Here is a 20,418-nt window from a genome sequence, read left to right as displayed (position 1 = left end):
ATCATCAAGATTTATTTTTAGAACAGTATCATTCTTACAGAAAAAAAAGAGCAGCAAGTACAAAAATTTCTTATACCTCATGGATTATTCCACTTCCATTATTATAACATAATATCTGGGCTGGATTCTGTAGCAAACAGCTTCAGGTTCACTGAGATGAACTTCCAAACCAAGCACATTTATGGAGGAAGGGATTTATTGAAGCTTACAGATTCAGAGGAAGTTCCATAAAGGCAGAAAAAGCTGGCCTGCTTTCACAGGAACAAACATAGAGACAGAAGCACAAGCCAAAAAAGCCAAAAGCCACACAGCATACTTCAGGAACTCCAGCAAGGCACACTTTGCATATCTTTAGATTGTAATCTGAAAGCCACCATCATACCTTAAGATCCACCCAGTGACACTGCCTCCAGCCAGGTGGCTGCAGATGCAAACTACAAACAAACAACTGAACATATTGGGGGCCATCTATTTAAACCACCACATATTCTTTGAAAGAAAAGGTGTTTATGTATCTTGGAATTTTGGAAATGGTAGAAGGCACCATGGGGAAGCACATTCGCCTACAAGAGGGGAGATGATATGATGATTCAGGGAGCCAGAGAGCAGGCGACATCATTCTTGCCCTTTTAGAACAGTCCATTCACAAGGAGTAGCTAGGACTCCTTGAGAGCTGCTTTAATGCCTTCCTAGGGCCGCACATCAATGACCCAACTTCATCACCTCCCAGCACTGCCATGCTGAGGATCAAGCCTCTAGATGATTTTCAGTTTGATCTCATCCTATTTACCAATTTTTGATTTTGTTTCCTGGACTTTTGCAGTGCTATCCAGAAAAGTGTTCACTATACTAATGGTGTAAAATGTTTCCTTTTATTTTTGTACTAGTTTCAGAATATCAGGTCTTACATTTGAGTTGCTCTTGTACAAAGTAAGAACTAAGGGTCAAATTTTAGTTTTCTGAATGTAGGCATCTCTTTGTCCAGCAGCCTTTGTTGAAGAGCTGTCCTTTCTCAAATGTGTGAATTTATTTATGTGTTTTACCTTCTTTTTCATTGGTATATGTGTCTATCCTATGCCAATATCAGGTGCATGGGTTATTATAGCTTTGTAGTATGTCTTCATGGTGCAAATTGTGATACCTTGAGTGTGGTTCTTTTTGTATAAAATTTATTTGTGTTATTTGTGATATTTTATTCTCCCTCATAAATTTCAGAATTTTCTTTCTTTCCTAGCTATGTAAATAATATCTTTAGTATTTTGATTGTAATTGTAATTAATCTATATTTGCTTTGGGTAGCAATATCCTTTTAACATGAAGATGGCAAGTCATTCTACCTTTGTTTTCTTTAAATTTCCAATTTAGACGTCATACACGTCCTTATGTAAGTGTGTGTGTGTTTCTTGTGGCCATGGTGAATGAGATTATCTTCAATATTTCTTTCACAAAATTTACTTTTGGTTTATACAGACGCTACTAACGTTTGTGCGTTGATTTTATAACCTGCCAACTTGCTGAGTTTTATCAGACCTAAGAGTTGTTTGTGTATTTATTAGCATTTTTTCTATGCATAGAATAAGTATCACCTTAAACTTGGGACCATTGTACTTCTTCTTTGCTATTTGAAAATATTATTTTTTCTCTTTCTTAATTATTCTACATAAAATTTCTAATATTACATTGAATAACAGTGGTGAGAGTTGACCCCATTATTTTACTAGTGATCATAGAGGGAATTCTATCAGTGTTTTATCTACTCAGCAAGATGTTTACTGGGGGTGTGTCACACATATATATTGTTTGAAGCTTTCATCATGAAGGGATGCTGAATTGTATCAATTGTTTTATCTGTATTCATATAATTTTCATCCTCTATCCTGTTGACAGGCTATACCTTATTTATTGATTTGCATGTGTTAAACTTCCTTGCATCCCTAGAAGGAATATAACTTAATTGTAGGATATGCTCATTTGGATATACGCTTGAATTCAATTGGTAATATTATGTTGAAAACTGTTGCATCTATGTTCACCAGAGATACTGGTTTCTAGTTTTCTTCTTTTCATGTGTCCTTGTGAAGTTTTGGTAGTAGAGTAAACCCAGGGAATTTCTCTCTGTCAAGTCCTATGAAAATGCTTGAGTTTATATCCTCCTTCCCTGACTGTATCCCATACATTAAGCATTGAGCAGGGCAACAGTTGTAGTTCAGATTTCTGACCTGGGCATTAGCCCTCATGGTAGCTTCAGCTATGAGTTTTGTTTCTCATAAATCCTGATGTTTATCTATCTGTCTTTTCAGACTCAGGCTAACATTCAATCATCCTCTCTCTTTGGGGCTGCAGAAATATTACCAATTTTAAATCTTGTCAGATTTCTATGAGTCATGACTGAGCAGTGATTTTTAAAAGAACTGGAGCTAGAAACTGGAAGTCTACCTCAATGATTTTTTGTAATAATTTTGTAATATAATTTAAAGGAGGAACTGGGGAAGTATTTCAGCATTTCCTCTACTCTGCTTGGTCACAGTTTGATTTGTTTGTGAGATTTGAATTTACAAATGCTTTGCCTATTGTTTGCAGTACCACTACAGTTGTTTTAGATAGAAAATTAGAATTTTATATCTTTTGCTTGATTTCTCTGAGATAGTAAAAATATGGTACATATATAATTTCATACTTCAAATCATTGAGCATATCCCTGATAAGAAAATTTTACTAGAAATTTATTACAATTAAGTGTTTTGAGCTTGCAGATTTAATAAAGAAAATCCTATGACTTCCTTGCTCTGTACATTTTAAATTTTGTTTCTCTGCCACTGTGTACATACATAAAATGTAAGGTGCAGTGGGACATGTTCTATGATGACTTAGTCACTGAATTACCAAGTCTAGAAGGCATGTCAGCTGGCAGATTAGAATTCATGTCCACCAGATTGTTACCAATTACTTGGCTATACATAGAAGTCACTCAGTTGACATAAAAATTTCACTTTCCCATGTCAATAAATTCACTTAAAATTCACTTTACCTTTTCTTGAATCTTAAAAATACAACTACTCCACCACTATCTGATGACTTACAATATACAACATATAAATGGAAACTGCTTGAATTTTTTGCACTGGTCTTGCAAAACAAGTTGATACTGAGTGAAATGAATGCCTTGCTAGAGTTTTCTATTAGTGTCTAGGAAGAAATTAATGCAAATGAGAAGCCCAATAGTTAGGGTTCTTTGGCTACACTTTCAATTAGTTCTCAACTTCTGTTCTTAATCAATCATTTCTATGATTACTAAAAATGTATTGGAGTAATAAAAATATCCCATGATACTTTTCAGTGCCTGGCAAAGTGATTAATTAGAAGCTGAAATCTGGGCATTTTTCATGACAAAATAATTGCTGCAATTATCTTTAGTCTTCCTATGCATTTAAATGAAGTATTTTTAAAGAAATGTTCTAATTGTCTTGATTTTGTAAAATCTTCAAATTCATTGTTCTTATGTAAATCACAGTTCTTATAACATACAAGCTCTTAAGAAAAGTCATTTAGTGATGGCTAATTATTAGAATGTCAAAGATGATGTTTGTACTTTATACTGTCCTTTATAAATAAGATTATAAATAAAGTTTCCTTTTCCTTAAGCAATAGAAATTCTTTGAAATGTAGTACTTATAATAAGAATGTGAATTAAAGTATCTATCTATTAAAATATCTATATATGAAAAAAATAGAATGTACTTTAATAGTTATAAAATGACTTTATTTTTATATGAGTTGTTATTGGATAAACAATATTTAAAATATATTGTTTGAAAATAATCTCAGACAATTATTATACAGCAAAATTGGTTGTCTCATACTATTTTAACAGTCACTTTAAATATAAACAATAGGAAAAGAATCCATAAAACCTATGAAAAGACATTGGTTAGTTAGCTCTAATATGTAAATAGATTTTAAGAACTGAAACTTTTTGACTGCAGTCAACTGAAATAAACCTTAGGGACTTGAAAAGTGTTGTAGATATTCGAGGGTTTTTGTGATTCCAAATTAATTTTTGGATTGTTTTTTTCTATTTCCATGAAGAATGCCTTTGGAATTTTGATAGGGATTGCATTAAATGTGTAGATTACTTTTGGTAAGATTGCCATTTTCACAATATTTATTCTTCCAATCCAGGAACAAGGGATGTTTCTCCACTTCCTAGTGTCTTCTGCAATTTCTCCTTGAGTGTTTTAAAGTTCTCATTATAGAGATTCTTTACTTCCTTTGTTAGGTTTATTCCAAGGTACTTTATTTTCTTTGATGCAATCATGAATGGGAGTGATTCTCTTATTTCATCCTCTGTGTGTTTGTTATTAGCATATATGAAGGCTAGAGATTTCTGTGTATTTATTTTGTATTTATTTTGTATCCTGTTATATGGCTGTAGGTTTTTATGAGCTCTAACAGTTTGCTAGTAGAGTCTTTAGGGTCCTTTAAGTATAGAATCATGTCATCTGCAAATAATGATAAATTCATCTCTTCCTTTCCAATTTGTATCCCTTTTATGTGTGTCTCTTGCCTTATTGCTGTGGCTAAGACTTCCAAAACTATGTTAAAGAAAAGTGGGGACAGTGGTCACCCTTGTTTGTTCCTGATTTCAATGGAAAAAGCTTACAGTTTTTCCCCATTTAGTAATATGTTGGCTGTAGGCTTGTTATAAATAGCTTTTATTATACTGAGATATGTTCCTTCTATTCCCAGTCTCTGTAGAACTTTTATTATGAAGGGAGGTTGGATTTTGTCAAATACTTTCTCTGCATCTATTGAGATGATCATGTGATTTTTGTCCTTCAATCCATTTATATAACATATTACTTCTATCAATTTGCATATACTGAACCATCCCTGCACCTCTGTGATAAAGCCTACTTGCTCAGGGTGAATGATCTTTCTGATATATTCTTGTATTATGTTTGCCAATATTTTGTTGAGAATTTTTGCATCTATGTTCATGAGGGAGATTGGTCTGTAATTTTCTTTCTTTGTTCTATCTTTGACTGGTTTTGGTATCAGGGTGATGCTGGCCTCATAGAAGGAGTTTGGTAGAATTCCTTCTTTTTCTATTTCCTGGAAAAGCTTAAGAAGCAATGGTGTTAGCTCTTCCTTAAAGGTCTGGTAAAATTCAGCAGCAAATCCATCTTGGCCTGGGCTTTTTTTAGTTGGGAGATTATTAATAACTGTTCGGATCTCCATGTTTGTTATAGGTCTATTTAAGTGATTAATCTCATTTTGATTTAATTTAGGTAGGTCAATGTAGTTCAAGGAAATCATCCATTTCTTTCAGATTTTCGGACTTTTTGGAGTATATGCTTTTCTAGTATGTCCCTATGATTTTTTGAATTTCTCTGGAATCTGTTGTGATGTTACCTTTTTCATTTCTGATTTTATTAATTTGTGTCTCTTCTCTCTTTCTTTTGGTCAGATTTGATAAGGGTTTGTCAATCTTGTTTATCCTTTCAAAGAACCAACTCTTTGTTTCATTAATTCTTTGGATTGTTTTTGTTGTTGTTGTTGTTGTTTCTATTTCATTAATTTCTGCCCTCATCTTTATTATTTCTTCCCATCTACTGATTTTTGGTTTGCCTTGTTCTTCTTTTTCCAAGGCTTTAAGGTGAAGCATTAGGTCCTTTACTTACAACCTTTCTAATTATTTAATATAGACATAAGGGTATAATTTTACCTCGTAAAACTGCCTTCATTGTGTCCCAGAGATTTTGATATGTTGTGTTCTCATTATCGTTTGACTCTATAATTTTTTTGATTTCCTTCTTGATTTCTTCATTGACCCATTCACCATTTAGTAGGATATTGTTTAGTTTCCATGATTTTGTGTATGTTCTATAGCCTTTCTTGCTACTGATTTATAGTTTAATTCCATTGTGGTCAGGTAGAATGCAAGGATTTATTTCAATTTTCCTGAATTTGTGAAGATTTGCTTTGTGTCCTAATATATGGCTAATATATGGTCTATTTTAGAGAATGTTCCATGTGCTGCTGAAAAGAACGTATATTATGCAGCATTTGGATGAAATGCCCTGTATATATCTGTTAAGTCCATTCCTTCTATGACCTCATTTAGTCCAGATGCCTCTCTGTTTATTTTTTCCTGGGATGACCTGTCAATTGATGAGAGTGGGGTGTTAAAGTCACCCATCACCACTGTGTTTGGTGTTATCTGTGACCTTAGTTCTAATAGTGTTTGTTTGGTGAATTTGGGAGCCCCCGTGTTAGGTGCATATATGTTTAGGATTGTAATGTCCTCCTGTTGGAGTGTGCCCTTAATCAATATGAAATGACCTTCCTTATCTTTCTTGACCAACGTCTACCTTGTCAGATATTAGGATAGCAACCCCTGCTTGTTTTCTAGGCCCATTTGCTTAAGAAACCATTTTCCAACCTTTCACCCTAAGATAATGTCTATCCTTTGTAGAAAGGTGAGTTTCTTGGAGACAATAAATTGTAGGATCCTGCTTTTTAACCCAGTCTGCAAACCTATGTCTTTTTGTTGGGGCATTGAGGCCATTGATATTAAGAGATATTATTGAAAGGTGTGTATTTATGTTTGCCATTTTATTTATTTATTTATTTTTGTGTGTGTATGTGGTTCTGGTTCTACCTTTGCTTCCTTGTGTTAACTAGTATTTGAGTATTGCTTGTTTTTTCCAGTTTCCTTATATGTGTGCTTTCCCTTTTCTTCAGCATGGAGGATTCTATCAAGTATTTTCTGTAGAGCTGGTTTTGTCTTCAAATACTCCTTTAACCTGCTTTTGTCATGGAATGTCCTTGTTTCTCTGTCTATTTGAATGGATAGCTTTGCAGGATAAAGTAACCTTGGTTGACAGTTGTTATCTTTCAGGACTTGGAATACATCACTCCAAGCCCTTCTGGCTTTAAAGATTGTTTTGAATAATCTGCTGTAATCCTGATGGGCTTGCCTTTGTAGGTAACTTGATTTTTCTCTCTAACTGCTTTCAGTATTTTTTTCCTTGGTTTGTGTGTTTGGCTGTTTGATTATAATATGATGAGGAGAGGTTCTTTCCAGGTTTTGTCTGGCTGGGGTTTGAAAGGCTTCCTGTATCTGCATTTGCTTCTTTGTCCCAAATTAGGGGAAGTTTTCTTCTATGATTTTGTTGAAGATGCATACTATGCCTTTGGAGCCGAATTCTTCTCATTCTACTATGCCCTGAATTCATATATTTGAAGTTTTCATAGTGTCCCAAATATCTTGAAATTCCCTCTCATACTTTTCTATAAGTTTGTCTTTCTCTTTGTTGGGCTGTATTAGATCTGCCACCTGGTATTCTAGTTTAGGTATTCTGTTCTGTCCTTCATCTATTCTACTGGTGAGATTTTTATTTCATTAATTGTGTTCTTCATTGCTACTAATTTTGACTGGTTTGTCTTTATTATATTTATTTCCTTATTTGTGTCTTGTATTGTCTTCTTTGTTTCATGAAATTGGTATCCTGCATCTTCTTTGATTCCTTTGATTTCCTCTTTGAGTTCCTCTTTGACTCCTTCGATTTGTTCTCTGACTTCTTTGAACATATTTACAATCATTCTTTTGAAATCTTTCTCAGGCATTTCCTCTAACTCGTTCTCACTGGAGGTAATTTCTGATGCATTAATACTGTTAGGTGGATTAAATTTTCTTGCTTTTTAGTATTTCTTGTGTTATAATGTATATATATTTGCATCTTGGATTAAGTTAATGCTTGGATGTTCTAGCTAGCTAGGTATTCTTAGCTGTATCAATTGATTTGATGTTATATATCTTCAGGATAGGAGCTTAAGTTGTTAGGTGTGGCTCTTAAGGCTCTCAGAGTTCTACAAAGCTATTTCTAGGGGTTGATATTCCCTGCTATGGGAGGACTCAAGTAGGCTGAGTGGAATAAAATACATGTAGATTCTAAAATTGAACTGTACACACCAATCAAAATCAGCACCAAATGTTTATGCAAGAGTAGTTATTATAACAAACAGATCCTCTAGAAACCAAGAGGTTAAGATTTCTGGTCTGTTGAGGGATCCAAGTCAGCTTGTGACCAAGTGAGACCCTTCCTTGGTGCAAGCAATCCCATTTACCTTTTTGGATGATTTTGGTCTCAGTCAAGTTTTTCGCTGTGTTGTTGGGCTGCTGCTGTCCTGATTTATGGAACTGGGCACTGTCTTTTCCTGTGTGTAAAACTGAGCCTGGGAACTGTGGCCTTGCAGATTGGCCCCCCCGCTGCTGGAACTGTCACTGCTGCTCCTGAAGCTGTCACTGCTGCATCTGTCACCGCTGCTGCTAAAGCTGTCGCTTCTGGGTCGGGCGCCTCTGCTGGGTCTACCGCTGCTGCTGCTGCTTTAGCTGCCACTGCTGGATCCTCTGCTGTTGCTGTTGGAACTGCAGCTGCTGCCTCTGAAGCTGCTGCTGCTGGATCTGCCACTGCTGCTGCTACTGGATCTGCCAATTCTGGGGTCGCTGTTGTGTTGCTGGAGCCGCTGATGTTGCTGTTGGACTCTGCTCCTGCTTGGGTCCTGCTGTCAGCTCAAGTTGGTGTGGCTGGGTCTGGGACTACTGTTCTGTTCACTGGAGCTCGGCACAGGTGGTGGGGTTGTGGAGGGAGCTGCAGCTGTTCTAGTTCTCTTGCTGTTTCACATGTTCTTCTATCTTGTGATCTGTTCCTCCGTTGCTCACTGCCACTCTCCCTTTACATTTCTTGTGTCGTGAAGAGCTCTGGTGTGAGTGGAAGCTCCCCTAACCTGGCTTTTCCTGCAGCTGGAGCCAAGCTGGCAGCTTTCTGGTGTGCTGCCACCACCGTGGTCTGCGGACCTGCCAGGGCCACTTTTGCTGGCCGGTGTGGGCTCTGGATGCTCTGGATCTCTTCTAGTTCTCCACTGTTGTTTTGATTTCCTATATACCTCACTTTTTAGTAAAAGTGTGTATTTTGCTGAGTTTTTTCGGTCTTTTTTCTTTTTTTTTAATTTTTTTTATTCATTTTTTATTTATTTATTTGAGAGCGACAGGCACAGAAATACAGATAGAGGGAGAGAGAGAGAATGGGCACGCCAGAGCTTCCAGCCACTGCAAACGAACTCCAGATGCGTGTGCCCCCCTGTGCATCTGGCTAACGTGGGTCCTGGGGAATCGAGCCTCGAACCGGGGTCCTTAAGCTTCACAGGCAAGCGCTTAACCGCTAAGCCATCTCTCCAGCCCCTCTTTTTTCCCCCTAGGCTGCTTTGGCGTGGTACCTATGCTGCCATCTTACCCGGAAGTCCCCCTGAGTAGTATTTTAAATTCAGCATTAAAATCAACAAAATTTTCTTTTCTGATAAGCTTTGAGGTTGGACTAAGTTCATTTAATTCTATTCCTTAGTAAATATTGAGAGCTATTTTCATAAATCAATTTTTCATTCTACAAGGAGATGTACTTTAAATGAATGCAAAATGTTTTCCACAGGATCTTTTTAACTAGTACTGAAAAATAAAAATAAATAAATACAGATACATTAAACCAAAACTCATATCCCTTGAAGATTTTTCTTTGAATCTCTAATGAGCTTTTAATTGTGAATTTTAGTTTTAAAATATGATTATAACAGAAACAAATTATTATGTAGAATGATAGTTTTAGAGATCTCACAGCAATGTCCAACATTTTGCATATTGAATACTATAGCATTAATATGTGATTTCTCTAACACAAAAACTTGCTAATGCAACCGCTAAGTTATGCACTGTCACCTTAATAGTGTACAAACATATAGTCATTCATATTCTTGGAAACACACAATGAAAACTGAAATTGATTTATATGGAATAATATTAGTGACATATTTAAATGCAAAACTTAAAACAATACAAATGTAATATTGGAAATGTCTCCTGACTTTGAGTATGGTAGGCATTTTTTTTTTTTTCAAATTGAATTCCAAATGCACTGATTTTAAAGGAGGGGAGAAATTAATACTTGACTTCATAATAGGACATCATAGAAAAAATTTAACATTTTTAAAAAAGCAGAGTATGCATGATTTTAATATTACACTTTAAGTTAATCTGAGCTCAGTAACTTATAGTAAACATTCTTAAATTTCAGTTGGAATATAAGTTGAAAATCTACTAAAATGAAAAAAGAAAAAGTTGGATAAGCCTGAATGTAAAGAAACCTAGTTAAAAAATAGTAATTTAGTGTTGCACAGGTAACAAACCTATTTCTGATTAGATGTAAGACTTGCCCATGGTACTGAAAACTGACTTAAAAGCCCATGATTATAAAGGTCATCTAATTCAAAGGGGAAACCAGTACTGTTAACTAACTAAATGGACATGCTGTGCCCATGAAATTGACCTATAAATATTTATGTTTATCCATAAAGATTAGTGCTGATTTCACCTTTGGTCACAGAAGCTTCTTTGTGCAGATGGCAATGACTATTGAGGAAATTCAAAACTTGCCAATATGCAAAAAGTAAGTGAAAGTTGAGTGCTCAGCATTAATTGAGACATCTATAATCCTCTAAGGCTGAAGGAACAGTAAAGAAGAGCAGCCATTCCCTATTATCTATCTATCTATCTATCTATCTATCTATCTATCTATCTATCTATCTATATCATCTATCCATCTATCTTTCTGCCTTTCTTTCCCTCTCAAATAAATAAATAAATAAAATTGTTTAAAAAGAATCTGAGAGCAAGAGCATGGGGGGGAGTCTTTGGGACACTAACGTCCAGACATGAAAAGGCCATTATGCTTCATGATCTCATGCTATTTTTACTACTTCCACAAGATCACCATGACATTGACCACATGTCTCCAAAGAGATAGAGGAATTCAGAGGAGGATAGTCATCAAAATGGAAGATGGTGTGGCTAGAAAGCTAAAGGAGTTTAGAGGTATTGGAAGAGAATGTGATCAAATTATATTCTATTCATGTATGAAAATCATCAATAAGGCTTTAAAATATATGGACAAGAAACTGGGAATTAGAGAAAATTGTTTGTAAAAATGTTTCATAAGCAATGGTCACTGAGAAGGACCCTACTGTACTACCAGCAGCAGTGTAGACTAGTGTCCTTTGTCTGATAAGTTAATGGGTTACATTTCTCACAGAAGCTGCATGTCCACTGATGCTGACAAAATGCTTCTATCTATGGATATCACTGTAGATCTTTCTACTTCTTAATACAAATGTGTTAGGATGCTTACAATAGTGATTGTGACACCAGAGAACTACTAGTTGCCTACTTATTGATTATATAAATTGAATCATGTGTTTAAAAGTTGGAATGGCATTATAATTCCTTGCTGGAAAAGGCCATTAGACCACCAGAACATCTTCAATTGAACAGTTTAGGCATATCTTTCATAATGACACATCTTAGCTTAAGGATACTGGATGAATTAATGATGGTATTTGGACATTTTAGGTGACTTGGGGAAATATTAAAGAAAATGGGACATTTTCCTGCAATGAATATTGCCATGACACAGGTGAGATTTCATGGTTAGATATCTGGATTGAATATGTAAGATGGGAGGAAAGGTAAAGCTATATGCTCATGAAGTGGTACCCATTTATTTTACTCAAAGCATCTTATGTGTCGTTATCTTGGTAGATATGATGGCATTGATATTTATTCCTGTGTCTAGAAATTATTTGTGGTGATCATCTTTTGCCCTGATGTATCAGGACCACAATGCAGCCTTTCCTTAAATACAAAATAATTTAAAAATAATATAAAAAGAAAAAAAAAATTAGAGTTCTAAATCTTGTGCTGCAAGTTAAAGGAATCTTTTCTCTTTTTTGATGATTTCTCAGTGAAATTTATATCAAACCTTCACTGAAGAACTGAAACCAATTTTTCCTCAAACTGTTTTGCATAATTGGAGGTCAGGGAATCCTCCCTAACTCCTTTTATGAATCTAGCACCAATATAATACCAAAACCAGACAGAAATGTAACAAGAAAAATATAGGCCTATATCACTGATGAATTTAAATGAAAAAAATCCTGAACAAAATCCTAGCAAACTGAATTCAATAACACATCAAAAGCATTATCTACTTTGATCAAGTAGGCTTCATCCCAGGGATGCAGGGGTGGTTCAACATATGGAAATTGGTCAACGTAATACACCACATAAATAAACTGAACCATAAGAACCACATGATCATATCAATTGATGCAGTGAAGGCCTTTGACAAAATATAGCACCAGTTCATTATCGAAATACTGGAAAGAGTAGGAATGATGACTTATATCTCAACACAACACAGGCTATATATAAAGCACCTAAATTCCAAAAACCATTTAGTGGAGAAAGACCCAAGGAGTTCCCATTGAGATTGGGATCAAGACAGGGGTGCCCATTCTCATCACTGCTCTTCAACATATTACTAGAAGCAGTAAAAAAGGAGAAAGAAATAAAGAGGATATAAATTTGAAAAGAAGAAGACAATTTAGCCCTGCAGACAACATGATCCTACATAAGTGACCCAAAAGTCTCTCAAAACTTCTAAAGGTTATTAATTCCTTCAGTAAAGTGGCAGGATACCAAATTGATGCACAGAAATCAGTAGTCTTTCTATATGGAAAAGATAAATACGCAGAGAAAGAAATCAGTGAGGCTGTCCCACTTTTTTCAATAGCAATGAAAAAAATATAAAATACTTTGGAATAGCACTAACTAGTGATGAGAAAGAGGTATATAATGAAAACATAAAGAAAGAAAGAAAAAAAACCCTCAAGAATGAAACAGAGGACTGGAGAAGCTGGAGAGACTCCCCTATGCTCCTATAGAGGTAGGATTAATATTGTGAAAATGGCAATTCTACCAAAAGTAATATATAGATTTAATGAATTACCAATAAAAAAATCTCAGCATCATTCTTCACAGAGATAGAAAAAATGATCTCAACATTCACATGGAATGGAAGGAGGCCTTGGATATCCAAACATATCCTCAGGCCAAAAAATAAAAATAAAAAAATACCACCTCTGGAGGTCTACCATACCCAATCTAAAGCTATATTACAAAGTCATATAACAAAACACCATGGTAGTGGTATAAAAAGCAGAAACATATACCAATGGAACAAAACAGAAGGTGCCTACCTTAGGTCAAGTAACTATAGCTACTTGATTTTTGATAAAGGTGCCAATTAGTTAGACTGAAGAAAAGACAGCATCTTCAACAAATGCTGTTGAATAAATTGGATAACCATATGTAGAAAAATGAAACTAGATCCCCTCATCTCACCACACACAAAATTCATGTCTAAATGGATTAAATACCTCAGTATATGGCCTGAAACTCTTGTCCTACTGAGAGAAATAACAGGAGGCAGTCTATATGATATAGATGTTGGGAATGACTTCCTAAACAAAACCCCAGTAGCTCAGTAAATTAAACAATCACTCACCCAATGGGACCCCATGAGGCTAAAAAAACCAAAACCAACAACAACAACGAAAACTTTTGCACAAACATACCATAAGCAAAGCCAATATATTACACAGTGAATGGGAGAAAATCTTTACCAGTTATACCACTGACAGAAGCCTAATATCTAGAATAAACAATGAACTCAAAAAACTAAATAATAGAAAAAAAATCAAAAAGCCATTCCAAAAATGGTGCACAGAAACAAAAAGGGAGTTCTCAGAAGAAGAAATACAAATGGCTAACACAAAACTTCAGTAAATGTTCAACATCCCTACACATTAGGGTAATGTAAATTAAAACAACCATGAGATTCCACCTTACTTCAGTAATGATGGCAATTATTAAAAACTCTAACAACCAAGCATGTTGGTGAGGATATACGGAAAAAGGAACGTTCATCCTCTGTGGGTGGGAATGTACAACCACTAGGGAAATCAATTTGGATATTCCTGAAAAGGATGAACAAAGAACTGCCCCCGCCCCCACCCTCAGCTCTGCCCACACCAAGCCCTGCACCAAGGGCAGCAGGTAGGGAGCTGAGCCCCAGGAACAGTAAAATGGTTCAATGTAAAGAATGGATATGGTTTCATCAACAGGAATGACACCAAGAATATCTATTTGTATACCAGACTTCCATAAAGAAGAAAAACCCCAGGAAGTACCTTCGCAGTGTAGGAGATGGAGAGACTGTGGAGTCTGATGTTGTTAGAGAAAAGGGAGTGGAGGCAGCAAATGTTACAGGCCCTGGTAGAGTTCCAGTTCAAGGCAGTAAATATGAAGCAGACCATAGCTATTATAGAGGCTTTCCAGTCGTAGGGTCCTCCACGTGGTAGTGAGAGTGGAGAAAGGAATGAAGGCTCAGAGAGCACTCCTACAGGCCAGGCCCAACAACTCCGGCCCTATCGCAAGCGAGGGCTACCTGACTACATGAGGAGGGCCTAGGGCATCAACCACAGAACCCCACCTCCTGTGCAGAGAGAAGGGATGAAGGGTGCTGACAACCAGGGAGCAGGAGAGCAAGGCAGACCACAGAGACAAAATATGTGTGGGGGTTATGGACTACGATTTCGCAGGGGTCCTCCTCGCCAAAGACAGCCCAGAGAGGATGTAATGAAGAGGACAAGGAAAATCAAGGAGATGACACCCAAGGTCAGCAGCCACCTCAACTTACCAACCCAGACGCCCAGAGAACCCTAAACCACAAGATGGCAAAGATACAAAAGCAGCTGATCCACCAGCTGAAAATTCATCCGCTCCCGAGGCTGAGCAGGGCGGGGAGGAGTAAATTCCGGTTTACCATCTTTACTATCATCTGGTCATCCAAGAAGAAGAAATGAATATGAAATTCCAGCAATAAGAAATGAACAAAAGATAGGGGCTGTAGACTTTAAGTGCTTGTTTTTTGCCCATTGACCAGATAAACGAGAACTATCTGCATTGGCTATACAGCATGAGGTTTTTATTATTTTTACCTAAAGATGTATCCTTTTGGTAATGGCAAACGTGGTTTTTTAAAAAGCCTGTTTTTTCTCAATACACCTTTAAAGGTTTTTAAATTGTTTCATATCTGACCACATTGAAATTTTTAAGAACTTCATTTTTAATTTGTAATAAAAAGTTTACAACTTGATTTAACAACAAAAAACCCCCACAAACTGCAAGCACCTGTTAATAAAGGTCTTAACTAATGTCTTTGTTTAAAAAGTTATATTTTCATAATCATTATAATTTATAAATTACTTTTCATGTTTCAGACAGTATAGAATCATATTATAATAAATGTTAGTACTTTTTGCTTATTGATTCAGAGGGAACTTACTAAAAAATGTTTTTATTTTCTGTAATCTTTCCTTATTGTGCTTAAATTTTGTTTCATAAAAAGGCCAAGGGCTCTCTGTAGATTTTCTGAAAAAAATCCTAGGAGAAACATCTATTAATGAAAATATCAGCTGGGCGTGGTGGTGCACATCTTTAATCCCAGCACCTGGGAGGCAGAGGTAGGAGAATTGCCATGAGTTTGAGGTCACCCTGAGACTACCTAGTGAATTCCAGGTCAGTCTGTGCTAGAGTGAAACCCTCCCTCAAAAATATACATATATGTATATATATCACATATAACTAGATTACTGTGACTTATCCAACCCAGTTAGTTTTTCCCCTGTGTAAATCTAAGGAGATACTTTTTTCAGACTTATTTAGATGCCAACTTAATACAAAGATGGGGAGTTACATCAATAAATATAGGAAGTGTGTTCTATTTGAATTAAAAATACATAAACTATTGATGAATCACCAAGGAAGTAATTATTGGATGTGGATCTGTTACTAACTGGTAAATTTTATAGTGCTATAAATTACTCTAATCTGAAATCTCAGCAGGGAGATTTTAATGGCACAATTATTTACTCAAATTAAATAATAATTAGTATTGGTAATATTATACTAATTGTTACTAACATAGGATATTGATGGTGCTTAAAAGCTAATTATTGAGTTATTTCAGGAAAAATTACATTATAATAAGTATGCATACACATGCATACACACACACTTTATGATCTTATTAAACTACAAAGAATATAAACTATTTCTGTCAATGTTTTATTTAAATGAACTTAGATTTGATCAGTGTCATCTCAAGAATTCTCACTTACCTTCCTTAACACATTTTTGTATAATTCATAAATCACATTGGTTTGCTACATTTGTTAAAAATAGTGAATTAATTTCAATACATTACTATTGATGACTAATCATAGCTTACATCATTTCACTCTTTGTATTATAAAGCTCCATTGGTTTTGATAACCTATAATGTGACATATCACTCAGGATACACAATGGTTTGGTTGTATCCCATGCCCTATGCATAATTAATTCATTCTACATCCCATGGACAGGAAACCATGGCAACTATTCTTCTTTGTAATATTTATATAATCTTTCCTTTTTCAGTGTGTAGAATACTGCAATGATACAAGAGGTAGCCTTGTAAGACAGCTGCCTTTAATGTAGAAGTATCAAGTTAAGATATTATTTCTTGGCTGGAGAGATGGCTTAGTGGTTAAGGTGTTTGCCTGTGAAGCCTAAGGACCCAGATCCCAGATTCAATTCCCCATTATCTACATAAGCCAGATGCTCAAAGTGGCACATGTGTCTGAAGTTCGTTTTCAGTGGCTGAAGGCCTTGCCTCCTGCACCCTCCCCCTCTCCCTGTCTTGATCTGTGGATCCCTCTCTCAAATTAATTAATTAATTAAATTGAACAATAAGATATTTTAAGAGATATTATTTTTTCATTTTTTAAATGTTTTACTAATTTGCAAGGAAAGGGAGAGGAAGAGAGAGAGAGGGTGGGGGAGAATGGGTACACCTGGGCCTCGAACAATTGCAAACAAACCCTAGATGTATACAACAATTTGTGCATCTGGCTTTATGTGGGTACTGGGGAATCACACCTGGGTCAATAGGTGTTATAGGCAAGTGCCTTAACCACTGAATCATCTCTCCAGCCCCAATATTATTTATTTTTAATGAAGAATAATAAATCATTGTAAGGATGTATCAAAACACGTCTACTCATTCACCTACTGAAAAAAAAAAAGCAGTCTCTTTCCTAATTTGCATAGTTCATAATGATATTAGTATACTTGTGCAAAGGCGTTGAGACAGTACTTTCTAGTTCTATTTAAATGCTGAGAATGTGGATTTTTGGACTGCATGAGGAAATTAGACTTACTTTGTAAAAAAAAAAAAAAATGCAACTTACCTTTCAGAGCAGCTGTACTATCTGCATTCTCACCAAGAATGGATTTATTTATCTGTATCTTCACCAGTGCTTGGCATCTGCATTTATAATTTTTCCATTTGATAAGTATTAATTTGGATTTAGTTGTCTAATTTGCTATTCCCTAATGATGTATAACATTGAACATGTTTTCATAAGATTATTCTATAACTGAAAATCTTTCTTGGTGAAGCATCTGTTAGAATCATTTGATGATGTTTTTATTAGATGGGTTACATTCCAAGTGCTAGGTTTAAGAGTTATTTATAAAATTTGCATTGAGGTAATCTTCTTTTCAATACCCATACATGCACATGACTATCCTGTTAGTTTCCAGGGATATTTATATAATCTATCATTAAACAAAAGAACATATGTTAAAGTAGGATTTTCTCAATTCAGTGAGAGGAACCACAGGGAGACTGCTATATGGATGTTTCACAGAACTAAGCTCTAGAAATTGAGTTAAAAATCAGCATGGTACTGGCACAAAAACAGAAATTTAGACCAGTGGAACATAATAGAAGACCTGAACTTAGGTCAAGTAATTTCAGCTACTTGATCTTTGACAAAGGTACAAATAGTATAGACTGGAAAAAAAGAAAAACACAGCATCTTCAACAAATGGTACTGAACAAAATGGATAACCATATGTACAAAAATGAAACTAGACAAACCCATCTCGCCATACACAAAAGTCAAGTCCAAATGGATTAAGAACCTCAATATAAGATCTGAAGCTCTTCAACTACTGGAAGAAAAAAACATAGAAGGAACTCTCCATGATATAGGAATTGGGAAAGACTTCCTGAACAAAACCTGAATAAACCTGGAAACTAAACTCTCAACCAATGGGATCTCATGAAGCTAAAAAAAAAAAAAAAAAAGATATTTGCACAGACATACCATAAGCAGAGCCTATAGGTTATCCACAGAATGGGTGAAAAATTTCACAACCTTTATGTCTGACAGAGGCCTAATATCTAGAATCTACAATGAATAAATAAATAAATAAATCAGACAACCCATCCCCAAAATGGGGCAGAGAATTGAATAGGGAGTTCTCATAGGAAGAAATACAAATAGCTAACACACACTTAAGAAAATGTTCAACATCTCTAACCATCAGAGAAATTCAAATTGAAACAATCATGAGATACCACCTTAATCTAAGAAGGATGACAATCATTAAAACAATCAAACCTTGAATATCTAAAATAATACTGAGCAACAAAAATAAGGCTGGTGGTATCACCATACCTAATTTTAACCTACACTACAGAGCCATAGTAGCAAAAACAGCGTGGTACTGGCACAAAAACAGACATGTAGATCAGTGGAACAGAATAGAGGACCCAGATGTAAGCCCAAGTAGCTATAGCCACCTGATACTCGATAAAAATGCCCAAAATACTCACTGGAGAAAAGACAGCCTCTTCAGCAAATGGTGTTTTGAAAACTGGATATATATCTGTAGAAGGATGAAAATAGATTCTTCTCTCTCTCCATGTACAAGAATTAAGTCCAAATGGATTAAAGACCTTAACATCAGACCTGAAACTCTGAAACTGCTAGAGGAAAAAGTAGGGGAAACCCTTCAACATGTTGGTCTTGGCAAAGACTTTCTGAATACAACCCCAATTGCTCAGGCAATAAAACCACAGATTAATCACTGGGACGTCATGAAATTACAAAGCTTTTGCACTGCAAAGGACACAGTGAAAAAAGCAAAGAGGCAACCTACAGAATGGGAAAAAATCTTCACGAGCTATATATCTGATAGAGGATTAATATCTAGGATATACAAAGAACTCAAAAAGTTAAATAATAAGGAATCAAACAAGCCAATCAAAAAATGGGCTATGGAGCTAAATAGAGCACTCTCAAAGGAAGAAATACAAATGGCATATAAGCACCTAAAAAAATGTTCTACGTCACTACCCATCAGGGAAATGCAGATTAAAACTACATTGAGATTCCATCTCACTCCTGTCAGATTGGCCACCATCATGAAAACAAATGATCATAAATGTTGGCGGGGATGTGGAAAAACAGGAACCCTTACTGCTGGTGGGAATACAATCTGATGCAGCCATTGTGGAAATCAATGTGGAGGTTCCTAAAACAGCTAAAGTTTGATCTACCATATGACCCAGCTATAGCACTCCTAGGCATATATCCAAAGGACTCATCTCATTTCCTTAGAAATACGTGCTCAACCATGTTTATTGCTAATCAATTTATAATAGCAGGGAAATGGAACCAGCCTAGATGTCCCTCAACTGACGAGTGGATAATGAAGATGTGGCACATTTATACAATGGAGTTCTACTCAGCGGTAAAGAAACATGAAGTTATGAAATTTGCAGAAAAATGTACGGACCTGGAAAGGATTATACCAAGTGAGGTGCCCCAGGCCCAGAAAGCAAGCTCCACATGTTCTCTCTCATATGTGGATACTAGCTACAGATGATTGGGCTTCTGCGTGAGAATGAATATACTTAGTAGCAGAGGCCAGTAAGTTAAAAAGGAGACATAAAGGGAAGAGAAAGGAAGGGAGGAGGGTATTTAAGAGGTTGATATTGTACATATGTAAGTACAATGATTGTGATGGGGAGGTAATATGATGGAGAATGGAATTTCAAAGGGGAAAGTGTGGGGGGGGGAGGGAGAGAATTACCATGGGATTTTTTTTATACTCATGGAAAATGCTAATAAAAATTTTAAAAAAGTGATAACTAAATTTCAATGTATCTAAAAGCATCTTGCATATTAATAAAATAAAACTAATTTCTAAGAAGGAAAAAAATAAAATAAAATAAAATACCTTGAGGAAGGAAAAAAAATGCATTACTACCTTGCAATTTCAAAGTTTTTCTATCTCCAAGATTTGGAGAAAACAGAGTGATTAAAAAAAAAAAACAATTAAACGACAACAAATGCTGGCAAGGATGTGGGGAAAGAGGAACCCTCATTCACTGTTGGTGGGAATATAAACTTGCAAAGCCACAATGGAAGTCAACTTGGAGATTCCTGGTAAGGATGAATATAGAGCTACCAACAGACCCAGTTATTCCCTGTTGCAGTCAGGTTCACATTGCTGGTAGAAATCACCAGAACAAGAGCAGCTTGTGGGGAAAAGATTTATTTTGGCTT

At 35.7% G+C, this 20,418-nt stretch overlaps 1 pseudogene; it reads left to right on the top strand.

The window, feature by feature from the left end:
• Positions 1–14,762, top strand: part of LOC105943787 — a 30,899-nt pseudogene extending 16,137 nt beyond the window's left edge.
• The last annotated feature ends 5,656 nt before the right edge of the window (positions 14,763–20,418 follow it).

This window comes from Jaculus jaculus, chromosome 7, assembly GCF_020740685.1.
Source record: "Jaculus jaculus isolate mJacJac1 chromosome 7, mJacJac1.mat.Y.cur, whole genome shotgun sequence".
Lineage (NCBI taxonomy): Eukaryota > Metazoa > Chordata > Mammalia > Rodentia > Dipodidae > Jaculus > Jaculus jaculus.
The sequence above is the reverse complement of the archived record's forward strand: the minus strand, read 5'-3'. Positions and strand labels throughout refer to the sequence as shown.